The sequence below is a fragment of the Rana temporaria genome, chromosome 2, assembly GCF_905171775.1.
Source record: "Rana temporaria chromosome 2, aRanTem1.1, whole genome shotgun sequence".
NCBI classification, from domain to species: domain Eukaryota; kingdom Metazoa; phylum Chordata; class Amphibia; order Anura; family Ranidae; genus Rana; species Rana temporaria.
Genome location: NC_053490.1, coordinates 243,145,645 through 243,168,181, shown reverse-complemented (window position 1 = coordinate 243,168,181; position 22,537 = coordinate 243,145,645).

Sequence of the window (22,537 nt, the reverse complement as noted above, 5' to 3'; positions counted from 1 at the left end):
GGTATTCGGCCTCTAGCGGTACGGTTTTAACACCGCTCCTCTCACCGCTCCAAAGATGCTGCTAGCAGGACTTTTGGAGCGGTCCTGCTGGCGCACCGCTCCAGTGTGAAAGGACTCTGGCTTTCACACTGGAGAAACAGCAGCGGCTGTTTAGGGTCAGTTTGCAGGTGCTATTTTTAGCGCAATAGTTCCTGCAAACCACCTCAGTGTGAAAGGGGCCTTAGATTAATTCGATTAAGGCATCTCTTTAAATTACAGTTGTATGCAGGCAGGCACCCATTTGTTTTAAACACTTGCATGGTGAAGGATGGAATAAGGAAAAGGCTTGCCTGGGGGGGTTCTGGGCCACTGGTGTGTTCCTAATGTGATCAATGCAACATGGCCCAAAGGAGGGGGGCCCATTGTGCACTCAGCACACACTGGGGATTTCATTCTGTCCGTAATTCCACCTTTGAGCTACAGCCACTCCTGTCACCTGTGGCTCCAGCTTATAGGCAGCACAGCAACTCATTAGGAAATCCATGTATGCCAGTACTGCAGCTCATAGGAGATCCATGTATGACAGCACCACAGCTCATAGGAGATCCACGTGTGTCAGCACTGCAGCTCATAGGAGATCCACGTGTGTCAGCACCGCAGCTCATAGGAGATCCACGTGTGTCAGCACTGCAGCTCATAGGAGATCCACGTGTGTCAGCACTGCAGCTCATAGGAGATCCACATATGCCAGCACCGCAGCTCATAGGAGATCCACATATGCCAGCACCGCTGCTCATAGAAGATCCACGTATGCCAGCACTGCAGCTCATAGAAGATCCACATATGCCATCTCTGCAGCTCATAGGAGATTCACATGTAGCGCCTGGTTACTTTGAAGTACCGCTGCTATTTAAATTTAAAGGGAGATCTGAGTGTAGTTAAACTCTGATGCAAATTGTTATGCTTAAAACAGGGTCTCTGTCTCAGCTTGGCTGTGCTGTTGGCTCATTCTGTTGTACTGAGGTGTTCTTCCCACCCCTGTACAGTAGATTGCAGCAGTAGAGTCAAGGTTTGGGTGCTCTTCCCCAGCAGCCAATTAGGAGTGTGTAGCCTCGCTGTGCATGCTGGGGGAGGGTATTTATGGGGCAGACGCCATGGGTTCTGGGTCTTCTTCATCCAGTGTGGCACCCATCTTTAGGGTGGCCAAATCACGGCGCCCCGGCGTTAAGGCCTACCTGGCCGGGGCGTTTGTGCCATGCGGTGTTCCTGGTTCCCGGGGACATGTTGGCCCTGAACATCTGAGCAGCGACGTGAACCCAGTGAGCAACTGGGTTCCCACCTTTGAGGATCCCAATCGGTATTGCTGTTCGGTGGGGAGTCCGTCTGAGGAGCGCCAATGAGAGGCTGGCGATCCCAAAGGATTTTGACAAACCACCAGGGATCAAGGTAGCCGGACACTGGAGGATTGATCACCTGTCAGTCAGTACCTGGGCGACATTAACCACTTCCCGACCGCCTCATGTATATATACATCGGCAGAATGGCACGTACAGGCACATTGGCGTACCTGTACGTCCCTGCCTTCTAGCGGGTGGGGGCAGGGCCGGACTGGCCTACCGGGATAGCGGGAAAATTCCCGGTAGGCCGCCTGCTGTCTGTCAAAAATCAACCAGTTAGCTGCCTGTGTGGCCGGGCCACGGCCGCCGCCGCCATCGCGGCCGCACTTTTCAACTAGCCCTCTCCACTCCAGTGACTGTCACGTTAATGTCCTCTCACCTCACCTCAATAATCATTGCATGTTTTTTAAAGTTTTTTAAAGCAGCGGCGGCCAGGCCGCTTGCTATTTGCGGCCGCCATGCTCGCCGCTGCACTAGTTTCGCGGCTGTGAGCGATCGTGTGTGTCACGTGTCTGAGGGAGGGGAGGAGCCAAGCAGGAGAAGAAACGAACGTCAGATGTTCTTCCTTCTTCCCGTGCGGCGCCAGCACCGCCCAGTGCAGAGTCACGTGTCGCAGAGGAGAAGAAGACAACGCGCAGCCCGGGCCAGCCACCCTTGGAGCACAAGGTGAGGAAAAAAGATTCGAAATCCTGCTGACAGTATCTCTCACCATATAACGGTGCACCCCCCCGGGCCCCCCTCCTCTCTCTGCCACCTACCTAATTTGCTGCCCCTGGAAAATCTAAATCGTCTGTCTAATAATCTCAGAGAGGGGAGAGGGGGGGGGGGGGGTTGACCATGCATTGGTGAGAGAGATTATACAGTCCAGATTACAATTTGCAGGGGCAGCAAAGGTGACAGAGAGAGAGAGGGGGGGGGGGTTGCATGGTGCACCCCCCTTTCTTTGTCACCTTTGTTGCCCCTGCAAATTGTAATCTGGACTGTATAATCTCCCCCCTCTCTGCACCTGTCTTTTCTGCCCCTGCAGATTGTTAAAGGAGTTCTCTGACCTAAAACGTTTAACCCCCGCTGTGCCCGGGCTGTAAAACTATACAAAATAAACTGTCACTTACCTGCCTACGATCCCCCGTTGTTCCGATATCGCCGTCCCGTTCTCCGGTCCCGGTCTCTTCCACTTCCTGGGGTCGGTGACTCACAGTGCGCTCAGCCTATCAGCGGCCGCGACGGGACATTGCTGCGGCCGCTGATAGGCTGAGCGCACTGTGAGTCACCGACCCCCAGGAAGTGGAAGGGACCGGAGAACGGGACGGCAATATCGGAACAACGGGGGATCGTAGGCAGGTAAGTGACAGTTTATTTTGTATAGTTTTACAGCCCGGGCACAGCGGGGGTTAAAAGTGTTAGGTCAGAGAACTCCTTTAACTGTATAATCTCTCTCCCCCCACCATTGCAACTCCCCCCTCTCTCCCCCACCATTGCAGCCCCCCTCTCTCCCCCCCCACCATTGCAGCCCCCTTCTCTCTCCCCCACCATTGCAGCCCCCCTCTCTCCCCCCCCACCATTGCAGCCCTCTCCCCCACCATTGCAGCCCCCTTCTCTCTCCCCCACCATTGCAGCCCCCCTCTCTCTCTCTCCCCCCCACCATTGCAGCCCTCCCCCCCACCATTGCAGCCCCCTTCTCTCTCCCCCACCATTGCAGCCCCCCTCTCTCTCTCTCCCCCCCACCATTGCAGCCCTCACCCCCACCATTGCAGCTCCCTTCTCTCTCCCCCACCATTGCAGCCCCCCCTCTCTCTCTCTCTCCCCCCCACCATTGCAGCCCTCACCCCCACCATTGCAGCTCCCTTCTCTCTCCCCCACCATTGCAGCCCTCACCCCCACCATTGCAGCTCCCTTCTCTCTCCCCCACCATTGCAGCCCCCCTCTCTCTCTCCCCCCACCATTGCAGCCCTCTCCCCCACCATTGCAGCTCCCTTCTCTCTCCCCCACCATTGCAGCCCCCCTCTCTCTCCCCCACCATTGCAGCCCTCTCCCCCCCCCCACCATTGCAGCCCCCATCTCTCTCTCCCCCACCATTGCAGCCCCTTCTCTCCCCCCCACCATTGCAGCCCCCTCTCTCTCCCACCATTGCAGGCCCCCTCTCATCATTGCAGCCCCCTCTCTCCCTCCCACCATTGCAGCCCCCTTCTCTCCCTCCCACCATTGCAGCCCCCCTCTCTCCCTCCCACCATTGCAGCCCCCCCCCACCATTGCAGCCCCCCCCTCTCTCTCTCTCTCGCTCTCTCTCTCCCCCACCATTGCAGCTCCCCTCTCTCCCCCACCATTGCACCCCCTTCTCTCCCCCACCATTGCAGCCCCCCTCTCTCCCCCACCATTGCAGCCCCCCTCTCTCCCCCACCATTGCAGCTCCCCTCTCTCCCCCACCATTGCACCCCCCTCTCTCCCCCACCATTGCAGCCCCCCCTCTCTCCCCCACCATTGCAGCCCCCCTCTCTCCCCCACCATTGCAGCTCCCCTCTCTCCCCCACCATTGCAGCTCCCCTCTCTCCCCCACCATTGCAGCCCCCCTCTCTCTCCCCCCCCCCCACCATTGCAGCCCCCTCTCTCTCCCCACCATTGCAGCCCCCTCTCTCCCTCCCACCATTGCAACCCCCTCTCACTCTCCCACCATTGCAACCCCCTCTCACTCTCCCACCATTCCAGCATTGCAGCCCTCTCTCTCTCCCACCATTGCAGCCCCCCCTCTCTCCCACCATTTCAGCCCCCTCTTTCTCCCACCATTGCAGCCCTCTCTCTCTCCCACCATTGCAGCCCTCTCTCTCTCCCACCATTGCAGCCCTCTCTCTCTCCCACCATTGCAGCCCCCCTCTCTCCCACCATTGCAGCCCCCCTCTCTCTCCCATCACTGAAGCCCCCTCTCTCTTGCAGCCCCTCTCTCTCCCTCTCTCTTACTATTTCAGCTCCCCTCTCTCCCACCATTGCAGCCCCTCTCTCTCTCCCACCATTGCAGCCCCTCTCTCTCTCCCACCATTGCAGCCCCCCTCTCTCCCCCACCATTGCAGCCCCCCTCTCTCCCCCACCATTGCAGCCCCCCTCTCTCCCCACCATTGCAGCCCCCCCTCTCTCTCTCCCCCACCATTGCAGCCCCCTCTCACTCTCCCACCATTGCAGCCCCCTCTCTCCCTCCCACCATTGCAACCCCCTCTCACTCTACCACCATTGCAGCCCTCTCTCCCACCATTGCAGCCCCCCTCTCTCTCCCACCATTTCAGCCCCCTCTCTCTCCCACCATTGCAGCCCTCTCTCTCTCTCACCATTGCAGCCCTCTCTCTCTCCCACCATTGCAGCCCCCCTCTCTCCCACCATTGCAGCCCCCCTCTCTCTCCCATCACTGCAGCCCCCTCTCTCTTGCAGCCCCTCTCTCTTACTATTTCAGCTCCCCTCTCTCCCACCATTGCAGCCCCTCTCTCTCTCCCACCATTGCAGCCCCCCTCTCTCTCTCGCCCACCAATGCAGCCCCCCCTCTCTCCCACCATTAAAGCCCCCTCTCTCACACACTATAGCAGCACTTCTCTCTCTCCCACCATTGCAGCCCCCCTCTCTCCCACCATTGCAGCCCTCTCTCTCTCCCACCATTGCAGCCCCCCTCTCTCCCACCATTGCAGCCCATCTCTCTCTCCCTCCCACCATTGCAGCCCCCTCTCTCTCCCATCACTGCAGCCCCCTCTCTCTCTCACTATTGCAGCCCCTTTCTCTCACCATTGCAGCCCTCTCTCTCCCTCTCTCTTACTATTTCAGCTCCCCTCTCTCCCACCATTGCAGCCCCCCTCTCTCTCCCATCACTGCAGCCCCCTCTCTCTCTCACTATTGCAGCCCCTTTCTCTCACCATTGCAGCCCTCTCTCTCCCTCTCTCTTACTATTTCAGCTCCCCTCTCTCCCACCATTGCAGCCCCTCTCTCTCTCCCACCATTGCAGCCCCTCTCTCTCTCCCACCATTGCAGCCCCCCTCTCTCTCTCGCCCACCAATGCAGCCCCCCCTCTCTCCCACCATTAAAGCCCCCTCTCTCTCACCATTGCAGCCCCCCCCTCTCTCTCTCTCTCTCTCTCTCTATTGCAGCTCCTCTCTCTCACTATTGCAGCCCTCTCTCTCTCTACTGCAGCTCCTGTCTCTCACTATTGCAGACTCTCTCTCTCTCTCTCTCTCACTATTGCAGCCCCTTTCTCTATGTCTCACCACTGCAGCCCCTCTCTCACACCACTGCAGCCCCTCTCTCTTACCACTGCAGCCCCTCTATCTCTCATCATTGCAGCCTCTCTCTCTCTCTATTGCAGCTCCTCTCTCCCACCATTGTAGCCCCTCTCTCTCTCCCACCATTGCAGCCTCTTTCTCTCTCTCTCTCTTACTATTGCAGCCCCTCTCTCTCACTATTGCAGCCCCTCTCTCTCTCTCTCACACACTATTGTAGCCCCTTTCTCTGTCTCACCACTGCAGCCCCTTTCTCTCTCACCATTATAGCCCCCCTCTCTCTCTCTCTCACACACTATTGCAGCCCCTTTCTCTGTCTCACCACTGCAGCCCCTTTCTCTCTCACCATTATAGCCCCCCTCTCACCATTGCAGCCCCTTTCTCTCTCTCTCTCTCGCCATTGTAGCCCCTCTCTCATGGAGTTAACTTATGTATTATAATACAATAATATACTGTAAATAATAAAATGTGAATGTATTTATTATAATAATAATTAAAAACATTTTTCAGGTAAAAAAATGTGCATTTATATATATTTTTTTGCCTGTTCTCTCTGCATTGGTCTCTTGTATCATGTCTGCAGTCTCTGATCATCTCTTGTATCATGTCTGCAGTCTCTGATCATCTCTTGTATCATGTCTGCAGTCTCTGATCATCTCTTGTATCATGTGAAGTCTGCAGTCTCTGAGGGAGTTTGGAGAGGAGTCAAGAGTGGGAGTGTCGCTGGGATGGGGGTCATGGGAGAAGTCAGAGGTGTGTGGACTATGGAAAGGAGACTATAGGAAAACCAGAGCCACCAAGCTGGAGCCGCCTGACTGATCCCTGCACGGTGCACCTAAAAGGAGGTCAGTGACAGCGCCGCAAGGCCAGCCTAAGGGGCAAGGGGGGTCATTGATGTAAGGGGGAGTTAATACAATAATGTAAAGGGACACTGATATAAAGGTTTCCCCCTTATATCAGTAACCCCCCCCCTACCTTAGGCTGCTTTCACGTTGGGGGCGTCGGCGGTAAAGCGATGCAGTTTTTAGCGGTGCTTTACTAACTTTTTTGCAGTGCTTTTCGGGGGGCAGTGGGGCACTTTCAACCCCCGCTAGTGGCCGAAAAAGTTTAAAACTATGGGGCTGGTATGACATTTTTCCAGGGCTGGTTTTTATTCCCAGTCCGGCCCTGGGTGGGGGGTCCGATCGGGACCCCCCCGCTACATGCGGCGGTCGGGTTCCCGCGGGGAGCGATCCGGGAAGAAAGCTCTATTTGTGGGGAAAAAAGGACGCCAATTTTGTTTGGGAGCCACGTCGCACGACCGCGCAATTGTCTGTTAAAGCGACGCAGTGCCGTATTGTAAAAACCCCTTGGGTCATGTAGCAGCATATTGGTCCGGTCCTTAAGAAGGAGATCCAGGCGTAATTCACCTAAGGAGGATTACCTCTGTAACTGCAACCAGAGAGGGCCCGTGGCAGAGGCTTCCCCCTGAAGTCCATTCAGGAGGGTCTGTGGCAGGGACTTTATCCTACAAATTTTCGAGTGATACTCCGGCTGCCAGGTCAGTGAGAGGGGCCTGTCCAGGTACACTAAACTCACTCAGGCAGGAGTGGTACGGAAAGTGTTACATATGGGAACAGGACTGTTCTAAATACTATGCCTGAATCTGCTGTTCTCCGTCTTCCTGCAAACTATATCCCTTTCATCACCAGTTAATTGTTTTTACCCGGCTGGGTAATAAAGAGCACAGCAAAGACACTTGTTGCGGACATTCCTTTACTATTGCTATATGCACCATTAACCCCTAGGAATTCGGAAGAGCCATGAGGTAAATGTGTCACCCAAAACAATCAGCAGCTCCTCTGGGGGTAGTGCTACATGTGGGGGCTCGTCCGGGATAGGCTGTTACCTCGAATACACAAATTCAGAAGTTTAATCCACCATTAATGCAAGGAAATGTCGTGTGTTAAACTGTGCCAGAAAGGAAGGAGTTAACATCGCCATTGAAGTTGGGTGCGTGTGTGGCGAAGCCACGTGTGCCTGCAATGTGCAGGAAAGAGAATGGGAGGAGTTACCCACCCCTGCGATTGCCCGCCTACGAGAGAGAGTCGTGCAAGCATGTCTGTGCCATCAACGCCATTTGAAAGGCTGCGACCCCCGATGTCTGTGCCGGGAGTCAACGCAATGTCTGCTACTGCTGGAGTCCCCCTGACAGATACCGGAATCTGAATGCGGACCCAGGTGAAGTTAGTCCTGTTTTCCAGCTGTAGCGTGGAGGCCCTCAAACTGTCCTGCCCCCGCTGTTCGGAGCTGGCCATCCGTATTTTGCCCCTTGCTCGGTGCAATAAGTGCCAGGACTATTTGTTCCAAGTGGAGCCACCGACTGAATCCCTGAGGGAGTACAATGTGGATTGGATTACTGGACAGTGACCGGGGAAGAAGAGGCCCCATGGCCGGAACCCTCTTCAACTACTGTGATCGCTGATCCAGAGATAGTGACTGTTTCATCAACGCTGACTCCTCCATCGGCTGCTCCCCCGATCGTGTCACCGGAGGTAAGCAATGCTGAAGATAAGGAGTATATGCCTGTTGTAGAAGCGGATGCCGCAACGGAGACAGCACTTACCAATTGGCACGCTATTGGAGAGATGGGCCCCGCTCAGGTCTCCCACGGCTGTGGTAGAGGCCTGCCCTTTTGCAAACATGACAAGGTCAGTACCTTTCTTGGAGAGCGAGTGTGTTTGCCTGCTGAGGAGTATGACACTTCTGACCTGGACTCATTTTCAGTGACAAAGTGGTTCTCAAATGCCCCGGAAAAGTGGATCAAGTTTTCTCTGTTACCACTACAGGCAAGAGAGGGGATATAAAGTGAAGAGTGCAAATGAAAGGCCTATTATTGCACTGCCGGCGCTTAGTGTTGCAACAACACCTTCAACGCCCTCTGTTGAAGTCAGGAAGTGACGAAACGCGTCAGGGCGTGGCTACAACGACGCTACATACGGACATAGCCTGCGTTCCACCGCGCTCCACCATCCACCAACCTCGATCCAGCGCCTGTCATAAACAGCCTCTGCTCAGCACGCGCGCGGCCCCTGGAGGATATTAAACGGCGGTGACAGCGGTGATCGTATTCTATGCTTATTTTTCAGTGATTTATTGTACGGGCACTCACTTAAGGTTATTAACCCTCTCAAGATAGGTTCATTTAAACAATATTGCACTATTTTTGTTTCTTTATTTGTCTTTCATGACACCTTGCTGAGAACTGTGTTTGACGTACTGTTACCTGGAGGACCAGATGGTGTACTTATAGAGCTTCAACATCGCTCTACTGTGGCAATCTCACACCCTTGGTGGGTGAGTTTGTCTACAGAGGTATTTTTCTCTTGAATTGTTTTGGTGCACTGACACTTAGGAGTCCACTACCTTACACCAACTGGATCCACAGGGTTATTTATTCTTTTAGTTTTGAGCTGATATTTCATCTCACCAGCGCTGTTTATCTTTTGAACTGTTTGTTCACACTTTTAAGATACTCACTACCAAGAGAGGGGATATCATCACTTTGCCTGACCCAAGGTTCTACAAGTAGGACATTTGCATACAACTGCTGTGTTTTTTTGTCTGCTGCTTTGAGGAAGCCCCGAGGGGGTAATCACCCTTTCCAGTTTGTGTTTTTATCCTTGCCGGATCCATGTTTGGTAGCATGTGCAGAACTTCGGGGGGGTAATAGTTAGTAAGAACAGGGTCCCGCCAGCTTCTCCACAACACAAGAAAAAGGAAAGAAGAAGAGGAAAACGTTTTTGTTTTATTTCTCTTTTTCTTCTGATTGCACTAATTGAGCCATGGACCGCGCAATTGTCTGTTAAAGCGACGCAGTCCCGAATCGCAAAAAGTACTCTGGTCTTTGGGCAGCAATATGGTCCGGGGGGTAAGTGGTTAAAACAGGGTCTCTGTCTTAGCTTGGCTGTGCCGTGGGCTCATTCTGTTGTACTGGGATGTTCTTCCCACCCCTGTGCAGTAAATGGCAGTGGAGTCAAGGTTTGGGTGCTCTTCCCCAGCAGCCAATCAGGAGGGTGTAGCCTCGCGCTGTGCATGCTGGGGGAGGGTATTTATGGGGCAGACGCCATGGGTTCTGGGTCTTCTTCGTCCAGTGTGGCACCCACCTTTAGGGTGGCCAAATCACGGCGCCCCGGCGTTATGGCCTACCTGGCCGGGGCGTGCGTGCCACGCAGTGTTCCTGGTTCCCGGGGCCATGTTGGCCCGGAACATCTGAGCAGCGACGGGAACCCAGTGAGCGACTGGGTTCCCACCTTTGAGAATCCCAAGCGGTATTGCTGTTCGGTGGGAAGACACTGAAGGATTGATCACCTGTCAGTTAGTACCTGGGCGACATCAAGAAGGAGATCCAGGCGTAATTCACCTAAGGAGGATTACATCCGTAACTGCAACCAGAGAGGGCCTGTGGCAGAGGCGTCTCCCTGAAGTCAATTCAGGAGGGTCTGTGGCAGAGACTTTATCCTACAAATGTTCAAGTGATACTACGGCTGCCAGGTCAGTGAGAGGGGCCTGTCCGGGTACACTAAACCCACTCAGACAGGAGTAGTACGGAAAGTGTTACATATGGGAACAGGACTGTTCCAAATACTACGCCTGAATTTGCTGTTCTCCGTCTTCCTGCAAACTGTATCCCTTTCATCACCAGTTGATTGTTTTTACCCGGCTGGGTAATAAAGAGCACAGCAAAGACACTTGTTGCGGACATTCCCTTACTATTGCTATATGCACCATTCACCCCTAGGAATTCGGAAGAGCCACGAGGTAAATGTGCCACCCAAAATAACCAGCAGCTCCTCCGGGGGTAGTGCTACACACATATGCCAGATCGGCAGCTCATAGGAGATCCACGTTTGCCAGCTCTTCAGCTCATAGGAGATCCACGTGTAGCGCCCTGCTCCTGATGAACAGGCGCTGCCTCAAATCTGAGCTGTTATTTGGCTCAGACCAGAGTGATTAAAGGCAATTTAGTCTCTGTTCCAGCCATGGCTGTGCTAGGAGTGATCCACCATTGATCGCCTGGGGGTGTTATTACCACCCCAGGCCAAGGGTGGCAGCAGTCAGGTCATGGTATATTGAGTGTCCCCCTCGGCAACGATTAGTGGGAGTGGTTGCCCCGCTGTGCATGCTGGGGAGGGGTACTTAAGGGACAGACGCCATTGGTGCGGGGTCCGTCTCTGTACGCGCCTCGTGGCCAGCCTGGCCGGGGGTGCGTGTTGTGAATCCTAGCTCCGGGACCATGTTGGTGTCATGGTCTTACCTCTCTCCTGTCTCCTTCGTTTGACATGTGCTGGCGGCCATCTTGGTTTCTGGGACTCTTGTAGCCTCCCACCCTGCGGCTCCTCCTTCCCACTGGGAGGAGCTGGATGCCTGGCTCACATATATAGGAGCTCTGTGGCTTCAGTTCCTTGCTTGGTCCTCCTGTGTTCACATGCTTCTAAGACTGCTGCTGCTTCTGGTTCCGATCCTGGCTTCGTCTGACTTCCCTGCTGGTTCCTGATCCTGGCTTCGTCTGACTTCCCTGCTGGTTCCTGATCCTGGCTTCGTCCGACTACCCTTCGCAAGACTCTGTTTAACCATCCGTTTGGACTTTTGCTTTACAGCTTGATTTTCAATAAAGCCTTCTTATTTTCACTTATCTCTTGTTGTACGTCTGGTTCATGGTTCCGCGACATTAGGACCAAGCCATGAATTTTGATGGTACAGGGCCATCCTCGCTACCCACGCTGGTTGCCAGACTTGATCAGCAGGATTACCTGTTGGGTCAGTTCGCCGTGGCGTTGCAAACCCTGCTTGAACGCACGGCTCATTTCGCTTCCGTTGCCGATGGGTCGGTTGTCGCTCCTGGGCCCGCTCCTACTGCTGCTCCGGTTGTTGCGCCAGAGTCTACCCCGACACCTGTTGTTGCGCCTGCGGTGTTTCGGGGTATGACCGGTTCTGCCCCCCTTCCACAGCGATTTGGGGGAGAGCCAACTCAGTGCCGAGGTTTCCTTAACCAAGTGGGCATTTATTTCGAGTTGCTGCCACATGCCTTTCCCACTGAGAGATCAAAGGTGGGCTTTTTGATCTCGCTGCTCTCGGACAAGGCCTTGGCCTGGGCCAGCCCTTTATGGGAGAACAACAATCCGGTGGTTGCCGAGTTTTCCGGTTTTGTTGCTTCTCTTCGGAAGGTATTCGATGTGCCGGCTCGCGCCGCCTCTGCTGCGAAGCTCCTTATGTCCGTCAGACAGGGTTCACGATCCGTAGCCGAATATGCCATTGAGTTTCGTACCCTGGCAGCAGAGGTGGGCTGGAATAATGAGGCTCTGGTCGCTGCTTTCTCTCATGGTCTCTCGGATGCCTTGAAGGATGAGGTTGCAGCTAAGGACCTACCAGTGGAGCTCGAGGCTCTTATTTCTTTCCTGATTTTGATTGACACCAGACTCAGGGAGAGACCTTCCTTTAAGGAGAGCCTGCGGAGGCCTCCTAACAGTTTGGCGCCTACGTTTGCTGTCCCACCCGTGCCTCCCTCTCCTCCCACGCCTCCTGGGGTTGACTTGTCTGGGGGTGAACCCATGCAGCTGGGGTTTGCTCGCCTGTCCGAGGGGGAGAGGGTACTCCGGAGACGCGAGGGCCGATGCACGTACTGTGGTCTCGGTGGGCATTTTCGGTTGGCATGTCCGAACCGTCCGGGAAACGCTCGCACCTGAGATCCTGTCGGGGGCAGATCTTGGGTGGAGTCTCCTCGTCCCCGGTTTCCCGTGTTGATAAACCACTGATCACTGTTGTCCTCTCCTGGGTCGGGGGCTCGGTGACGACCCAGGCGTTGGTGGACTCTGGTGCTGGTGGTTTTTTCATTGATAGTGAGTTCGCTGCCGCCAATTCCATTCCTCTGCAGGCTCGAGGTTCCCCGCTGGCTCTAGAGGCGATAGACGGCAGACCCCTCCAGCCGTCACACGTGACTCATGAGACCCTTCCAGTGGGGATAGCCATTGGTGCCATTCACAGAGAGTCAGTCTGCTTCCAGGTTATTTCGTCTCCACACTACTCGGTGGTCTTGGGGTACCCCTGGCTCCAGAAGCATAATCCGACTTTTGACTGGAGATCGGCCGAGATCCTCTCATGGTCACCACAGTGTGGGGCTAGTTGCATCCATGGGCCTGTCAAGTTGCTGTGTACTTCCTCGGACTCTCTGTTGCCTCCTGAATACGAGGAGTACCGGGATGTATTCGATAAGGTGCGCGCAGTTGCCCTACCTCCGCACCGCCCATACGATTGTGCCATAGAGTTACAACCTGGTGCCGTTCCTCCTCGCGGCAGGGTCTATCCACTGTCGGTTGCAGAGAATGAGGCCATGGAGGAGTACGTGATGGAGGCGCTGTCCCGTGGTCACATTCGCAAATCCTCGTCCCCGGCAGGGGCTGGATTTTTCTTTGTGAAAAAGAAGGGCGGTGAGTTGAGGCCTTGCATCGATTACAGGGGCCTTAATCGCATCACGATCAAGAACGCTTACCCGATACCCTTGATTTCCGAGCTGTTCGATCGCCTTAAGGGGGCCACGGTCTTTACCAAACTCGACTTGAGGGCGGCATATAACCTGGTAAGGATCAAGGCGGGCGATGAGTGGAAGACCGCGTTTAACACCAGGACCGGTCATTATGAATCCTTGGTTATGCCCTTTGGGTTGTGCAATGCGCCCGCAGTCTTTCAGGAATTCATCAACGATGTTTTCCGTGACCTGTTGCAGCAGTGTGTGGTGGTCTATTTGGATGACATCTTGGTATACTCTGAATCCATGGAGGCCCACATTCTGGATGTCAAGCGAGTGTTGCAACGGTTACGAGAGAACAAGCTGTTCGGTAAGCTTGAGAAATGCGAATTTCACCGATCCCAGGTAACCTTCTTAGGTTACATCATTTCCGCTGAGGGGTTCTCCATGGACCCTGAGAAGGTTTCGGCTGTCTTACAGTGGCCTCAGCCCAGTGGTCTTCGTTCCTTGCAGCGCTTTTTGGGCTTCGCCAATTATTATCGGAAGTTCATCAGGGACTTCTCCATGCTGGCCAAGCCTCTCACGGATCTGACCAGGAAGGGCAGTAATTCCCAGGTCTGGCCGCTCGAGGCCGTCCGGGCTTTTGAGGCCCTAAAATCCGCCTTTGTGTCGGCCCCGATTCTGTCTCATCCCAACCCTGGGTTGCCCTTGGTCCTCGAGGTGGACGCATCTGAGACGGGAGTAGGCGCCCTTCTGTCTCAGCGTAGAACACCAGAGGGTCCGCTGCTTCCTTGTGGGTTTTACTCCCGGAAACTGGTGACAGGGAGTTATTGGCCATAGTGCAGGCTCTCAAAGAGTGGAGGCACTTGCTCGAGGGCTCCGTGGTTCCGGTTCTCATCCTGACGGACCACAAGAATCTGACCTACCTTTCTGAGGCCAAGAGATTGACACCATGTCAGGCCAGATGGGCTCTGTTCTTGTCACGTTTTAATTACGTGGTCTCCTACCTACCCAGTTCCAAGAACATCAGGGCGGATGCCTTATCACGGCAGTACTCCGAGCTGTCCAGGGAGGAATCTATACCGACTTCGGTCATACCTCCGAATCAGATCCTGGCCGCCATTCGCACCAGCCTGACCTCTCCCCTTGGTGAGCAGATTTTGGCGGCTCAATCTGGTGCTCCCTCTGGGAGACCCAACGGCAGATGTTTTGTGCCTGAGGAGTTGCGCACTCGGTTGTTGCGAACCTACCATAACTCCAAGACCGCGGGGCATCCTGGTAAGAATCAGCTGTCCTGGGCTGTTTCACGTCTGTTCTGGTGGCCTTCCCTACGTTCCGACATCGCCGCATATGTAGCGGCATGCTCCGTTTGTGCCCAGAGTAAGTCCCCTCGGCACCTTCCGTTGGGCCTGCTGCAACCCATAGCCACCGGGGAGCGCCCATGGTCACACCTGGGGATGGATTTCATTGTGGATCTCCCTGCATCCCGAGGCCATACGGTCATTCTCATGATTGTGGATCGGTTTTCCAAGATGTGCCACTGTGTTCCTCTCAAGAAGTTACCCTCTGCACAAGAATTGGCCACGATTTTTGCCTGGGAGGTCTTCCGGTTGCACGGTTTGCCCAAGGAGATAGTGTCGGATCGGGGGAGTCAGTTTGTGTCCAGGTTCTGGCGCGCCTTTTGCTCCCAGTTGGGGATTCATCTCTCTTTCTCCTCGGCCTACCACCCTCAGTCCAATGGGGCCGCAGAACGATCCAATCAGGCCTTGGAGCAATTCCTTCGTTGCTATGTCTCCGATCACCAGGACAATTGGGTTGACCTCCTGCCTTGGGCTGAGTTTGCCAGGAACACGGCGGTGAACTCTTCCTCTGGGACGTCTCCCTTCATGGCCAATTATGGGTTCCAACCTGCCGTGTTACCGGAGGCATTCTCTCCCCAGGATATTCCGGCTGTGGAGGATCACCTTTCCGTCCTACGCGCCTCTTGGGTACAGATCCAGAAGTCCCTTGAGGTCTCTGCGCAGCGCCAGAAACTCCAGGCTGATCGCAGACGAGCGCCTGCTCCTTCCTACCAGGTCGGAGACCGTGTATGGTTGTCCACTCGCAACCTCAACCTTCGAGTGCCCACTCCCAAGCTGGCTCCTCGCTTTGTTGGTCCCTTCCGAGTGCTTCGCAGGGTAAACCCGGTAGCCTATGCCCTTGCGCTTCCTCCTGGCATGCGGATCTCCAACGTGTTTCATGTCTCCCTGTTGAAGCCACTGGTGTGCAATCGCTTCACTTCCTCGGTTCCTCGGCCTCGTCCGGTCCAAGTGGGCAATCATGAGGAGTATGAGGTGAGCAATATCCTGGACTCACGCCTGGTCCGCGGTCGGGTGCAGTTTTTGGTCCACTGGCGTGGTTACGGTCCAGAGGAGCGTTCCTGGGTTCCCTCCGCAGATGTCCATGCTCCTGCCTTGCTCCGAGCCTTCCACGCACGTTTCCCTCAGAAACCGTTTTTTGCACCGCGGAGGAGGGGCCCTTGAGGGGGAGGTACTGTCATGGTCTTACCTCTCTCCTGTCTCCTTCGTTTGACATGTGCTGGCGGCCATCTTGGTTTCTGGGACTCTTGTAGCCTCCCACCCTGCGGCTCCTCCTTCCCACTGGGAGGAGCTGGATGCCTGGCTCACATATATAGGAGCTCTGTGGCTTCAGTTCCTTGCTTGGTCCTCCTGTGTTCACATGCTTCTAAGACTGCTGCTGCTTCTGGTTCCGATCCTGGCTTCGTCTGACTTCCCTGCTGGTTCCTGATCCTGGCTTCGTCTGACTTCCCTGCTGGTTCCTGATCCTGGCTTCGTCCGACTACCCTTCTGGTTCCTGACCTCTGGCTTCGCAAGACTCTGTTTAACCATCCGTTTGGACTTTTGCTTTACAGCTTGATTTTCAATAAAGCCTTCTTATTTTCACTTATCTCTTGTTGTACGTCTGGTTCATGGTTCCGCGACAGTTGGCCCGGGGCTGCAGCTTCGTCTGTTGGGCCCAGTTGTCTGACAGAGGTGATCCTGTGATGTCCGTCCTGCGGGAGGAAGCCACTTGATAAAGGAGACCAGGGGAGGACCTATCCTGGTAAGGACCATGCAAGAGGCTGGTACCTTAGGAGAAGGCCTGGAAGCTTCATCAAAGGATGCACCGTACACCGAGAGGACTGACAGTGTCGTCTGTCGGGTCTAAAGGTTCTAGCGAAAAAAGCTAAAGAGATCCGGTTGCTGAATCCAGTGGCAGAGGATTCCAGACCAAAATATCTCACGAGAAAGGAAGGTCTGTGGCAGAGACTGGCCCAGATTCAGGTAGATTTGCCCATTACTTACACATGAGCTGCTCAGCTGAATTTCTCTGCGCTGGGGCAATTTAGCCAAATTGCCACCTGATTCAGGAATCGTTTGTTCAGTTAATTTGCTCCTGTTTAAGGCAAAGCTGAGGGCGCAAGGCCGCGCAAGTCAAAGTGGGTGTGCCCCTATATAAATTAGCATTTTTCGGCTCAGCAGAGGTTTGCGCCGGGCGCGCACATGCGCAGTTAGAGCGCTGCCGTCTGCGCATGCGTCAAACTGCGCCTAGCATACTTTCAGGGCAAATCCTGCTCAGCTGCTTGCACTGAGCAAATAAATAGGAGCAGACTTGCGCAGGTTCTTTGCTGAATTTCATCCTGCTTTTTCCAACCCCCCCTGAGCAAGGAAATTCAGCCCATTTTGAAGAGATGGCACCTCCCAAAGGAACTAAAAAAAGAAAGGCAAACTTCGTGGCTGCGGAGATGGACATCCTAATTGCTGCACTCCAGCAACATAAAGAAGTCCTATATGGTGCCCAGCGGGCAAACACCACCGTTGCCCAAAGGAGGGCTATCTATGAAGCCATAACCCTGGACATCAATGCCCTGGGTAATGAAGACCGTTCCTGGGATGACATCCAGAAAAAACTTAATGACATGAGGCGCAGGGTCCGGGATAAACTGGCTCTTATCCGCAAACATACCGGTGGCACGGGAGGTGGACCATGATGTAAGATCCGCCTAAATCATGAGGAGGAGCTTATTGCCCAAATTTTAGTGCAGGAGCAGGTGGAGGGACTTGCAGGGTATGACTCCACTGTTGGGAACTTGGGGACTGGTAAGTTATTTTTGTTTCATATCTGCTGTGCATCATGGGAGGGGGTAGAAGTGAACATGTGAGCAGTGTGTTGCACCAGCAAAATCTTTCGTTTTGGTGTCATCCACAGGTGGTGATGAGGATGATGAAGCTGGGCCGTCTTCGGCTGCGGGGCGACCCACGCCATCCATACCTGAGCCAGGGGTCCAGTCAGGCCCCATGGACATTATGGCAATGCTTGTACAGGAGGAGATCCTACCGGGGACAAGTATGGTGGAGGAAGTTGTTTTGGAGGAGGATTCCTTTTTCCTCATCCAGGAGGACTCTGGCTCCCTCCAGGAGGATACCACCATCCCTGATCAACCCACCACCCCCCCGGCCAGCACGTCATCCCCCTCCAGGGCAAGCCCCTCCAGGGCAAGCCCCTCCATTGTGGACCCCTCCCCTTCTCCCTCTGTCCGTGCCCGAGCCTCTCCTCCCAGGAAGGCTCTGTCAAAAACCAGGCATATACCCTCCAGCCTCCGTGACGGTCTGCTGGAGGAGCAGGCCCTCCAGAGCCGCCATATAGGGGCCATGGTGGGAGATGTTAGACGTCTGGCGGACAGCATGGCATCCACCTCCACCTCTGTGCAGCATGCCCTCACCCTGCATGCAGACCGGGACAAACATGTCTCACAGAGCCTGGATGAAATAAGTGGCAACTCCAAGGCCATAGTCACCTGCTTGGTGGCTCAGCAGAACGCCCCCGCTTTAATAACCGCTGAGGTCAGCAGGATGGCAGCTGCGGTGGAGGCCAACACCGCTGCTGTGCAGGCCAACACCGCTGCAGTGCGGGAGGAGGGGAGAGTTACCCGCCGTCATCAGCGGAACACCACCACTCGCCAAATGCGGATGTTGGCCCAGACCAACACCATCCTCGCCCGCCTGGCCAACGCCATGGAGGGCATGCAGCCACCACCTGCGAGGAGTCTGGAAGTAGGGGTTGATGTTCCTCCCCCCCCTCCATCCCCACCCCATGCCTCCTCCGCACCACGGAGATTGAGGAGCCGGAGCCGGGGCACTCTTGGCCCAAAGAAGAAAAAAAAAAATTAATATAATTTGAAAAATTATTATATGCTCAGAATATGAGTTTTATTTTTTTTTAGATGCTCAGAATATGAGCTTTTATACTTATTTGTAGTCCCTACACACGGTGAGGAGTGTATACTACAGTGTGACTGGTGTGTGAATGGGGGGGGGGTGGCACTCCTGCTGGAAAAGGGGTGTCACCCTCTGCCATGTGAAAGGTGTATGAATGGACAGCAACATAATTGGAGCCTTGACGCGGCGTTGCTGCTCCCTAATACCATGGGGTATTGTTGGGTCTAATCCAATTTGGGGTGCATGTGTCGTGTGTGTGCTAGGGACTACAGTGGTGTGCATACATGCATTATACTTGTGACAAGATCAGGGTGTGTTTAATGTGCAAAGAGACGTTCCACAAGACCATTCCGGATTGCTCTTCCCTCAGAAGATCCGGTAGTGTTTATTGGGGGGGGGGTTGCGTGGTTCGGGGGTAAGGTCATTGCGTAGCTCAATGTGCATGCTCCTTCTCTCAGCAAAATTGTGGAGAATACAACATGCCCCGATGATTTGGCACACAAAGTTGGGTGAATACAACAGGGTCCCCCCTGATTTATCCAGACATCTGAATCGAGATTTAAGGATGCCAAATGTGCGCTCCACCACCGCACGGGTACGTGCATGGGCTTCGTTAAATCTTTCCTCTCCTGGTGTTTGAGGGTTACGAAATGGGGTCATCATGTGAGGTCCCAGGGCATATGCAGAGTCACCTGGAAGGGAAAAGACAGGAGGATGTTAGTCGTGCATGTGCCCCTTGTGATGTCTGCATCATGGGGGGGGCAGTCATACCTGACACCCATGTCACTCACCAATCAGCCAGCTGTCTCCATACATGTTCTGGTCAAACTCGGTTGGGATGGGGCTGTGTCGGTAAATAAAACTGTCATGGCTTGACCCTGGGTGTTTGGCACGGACATGCCAGATGAGGCCATGTGCATCCACAATCACCTGCACATTTATCGAATGCCAATGCTTCCTGTTGCAGTAGATATGCTCGAGGAGCCGGGGGGGGGGCGTAGTGCCACATGGGTACAATCTATTGCACCCACAGTGCGTGGGAATCTGGCTATTTCATAAAAATCACTGATTGCCTTCTGCCGCAGGTCAGCCGTGGTTGGTTTGATAAATTGTGTGCCCATGCGTCTGAGTATTGCAGGGATCACTTGGTGCACACACCTGCTCATGCTGGATTGGGACATCCCCGCCACCATTCCACCTGTGCGCTGAAATGAGCCACTTGCCAAAAAATGAAGGGTTGCCACTACCTTCACCAGTGGCTGCACTGCCTGTCCCCGATGGGTCGGGCTGCTGATGTCATCCTGCAGGATTGTTACCAACTCAAGGATGACTTCAGGGCTGAAGCGAAACATGCGATACACCTCATTATCACTCATATCAAAAAGGTTGTAGCGCCCTCTGTAAATCCTCTCCCGTGCCCTCCTACGAGTCGGCTCAGTCAATAGAATATCAAGAACCATAGCTGCCCCTGGCATGTTGGTGCACAGATGTAAGGTCCCGAAAATGTGGGTGCTCTGCTTGTTCAGCTCGTCTGTCTAGGTGCTGCTGAAGTTGCGCGCTCCTGCAGCTGACATTTGGCCATCTTTTGCTAACTTGCCCCTGCTTTTAGCAGGAGCAAGTTTGCGCGGGGAAAAAAGCTTGCGCGCTTCCATCGCAAGATGCGCATCACACGCGCATGTTTCTGAATCATCGGCAGTACCTAATTTGCATATTCGCTGAGGGAATTCCATGAAGGCGCAAGTTACACCCCGCGCAAAATTTGCGCAATAATTGCGCCGGAGCAGCGAGGCTGCGTGCGCGGGAAAAAGGCAGAATTTCAGGCTTAACTGGTTTACAGAATCAGCCGCAAATTTGCCTGGGAGCAAATCAGTACTTGCGCGGCGCAAATCACACTTGCTCCCGCGCAAGTGCTTCTTGAATCTGGGCCACTGTTCTTCTGTCTGTAACTACACATAGTAATGCAAAGCTTTCTCCCTGGTGTGGAGAAAGCCTCTTGAGTGGGGAGGGGGCGAGCAGGAGAGTCAGGACGCCCACTAACACACAGCTCCTTTCTCTATCTGCAAAGTAGAGACCGTCCTGACTTGCCTGCTCGCCCCCTTCCCCCTCAAGAGGCTTTCTCCACACCAGGGAGAAAGCCTCACATTACTGTGTGTAGTTACAGACAGAAGAACAGGAAGTGAGGATTTCTCAGAAGAAATAAGGACATTTAAAAGCAAAATCGAAGAATGAAGTAAGTGAAGGAGGACTGCACTAAGGTAAAGGAAGCTATTTAGGGATTTTTTTTTTACCTTTACAACCCCTTTAATGTCTAAACTGCTGGCAACAAAAATGAGTACACCCCTAAGTTAAAATGTCTAAATTTGGTCCAATTATCATACAATATCATACAATCCCATATACCCAATTATATACCCACAGTTGATCCAGAGGAAGGCGAAAAACCCCAGCAGAGCATGATCCAATTTGCTACAGCAGGGGAAAAAAATCCTTCCTGATCCCCCGAGAGGCAATCGGATATTCCCGGATCAACTTTACCTATAAATGTTAGTATCCAGTTATATTATGTACATTTAGGAAAGTATCCAGGCCTTTCTTAAAGCAATCCACTGAGCTGGCCAGAACCACCTCTGCAGGGAGTCTATTCCACATTTTCACAGCTCTTACTGTGAAGAAACCTTTCCATATTTGAAGGGTGAAATCTCTTTTCCTCTAGACGTAAAGAGTGCCCCCTTGTCCTTTGTGTTGACCGTAAAGTGAATAACTGAACACCAAGTTCACTATATGGACCCCTTATATATTTGTACATGTTGATCATATCCCCCCTTAATCTCCTCTTCTCAAGAAAGAATAAATTCAGTTCCTCTAATCTTTCATTCATAGCTAAGCTCCTCCATCAGTTTGGTTGCCCTTCTCTGCACTTTCTCCAGTTCCCCAATATTCTTTTTGAGAACTGGGGCCCAAAACTGAACTGCATATTCCAGATGAGGTCTTACTTTAATGATTTGTACAGGGGAAAAATGATATCTCTCTCTCTCTCTCTGGAGTCCATACCTCTCTTAATACAAGAAAGGACTTTGCTCGCTTTCGAAATCGCAGCTTGGCATTGCATGCCATTATTGAGCCTATGATCTACCAAAACTCCCAGATCCTTCTCCACTACGGATCCCCCCCAGTTATACTCCCCCTAGTATGTATGATGCATGCATATTCTTAGCCTCCAAGTGCAGAACTTTACATTTATCAATATTAAACCTCATCTGCCACATAGTTGCCCAATTAGACAGAGCATTGAGTTTGGCTTGTAAATTGGAGACATCCTGCAAGGACGTTATTCCACTGCATAGTTTGGTATCATCTGCAAAGACAGAAATGTTACTTTTGATCCCAGACCCAATATCATTTATAAATATATTAAAAAGTAAGGGTCCCAACACTGAACCTTGGGGTACACCACTGATAATCTTAGACCATTCAGAGTAAGAGTCATTAACCACTATTGAATTCTGTCTTTTAGCCAATTTTCTATCCATTTACAAACTGATATTTCCAAGCCTATAGACTATACCTTACACATTAGCTGTGTGTGGGGAACTGTATTTTTCAAAATCCAAGTATACCACATCCACCGCCACCCCACTATCCAAGGTTTTAATTACCTCTTGATAAAAAGAAATCAGGTTTGTCTGACAACTTTTGTCTTTAATGAATCCATGCTGTGTGTTGCTTAAAATATTTTATTCCAGCAAGAACTCATCTATGTGGTCTTTTATTAATCTCTCCAGTACCTTCCCAAGTATAGAAGTTAAACTAACAGGTCTAGACTCTATAGTTACTTGGTAAAGACTTTGTTCCCTTTTTAAATACAGGCACCACATTGGCTCTACGTCAATCCAGTGGTACTATTCCTGTCATTAATGAGTCCCTAAAAATTATATACAATGGCTTTGAAATTACAGAGCTAATTTCTTTTAGGATCCGTGGGTGTATGCCATCTGGTCCAGGTGCTTTATCCACCTTTATTCTGTCTAAATATTTCTGGACCATATCACTTTTGAGCCATTGTGGATCATTTGGGGCTGTGTCACGACCACCATGCTCCTTTGTATACATAGAGCTGAAGAAAGTATTTAATAAATTAGCCTTCTCTTTATC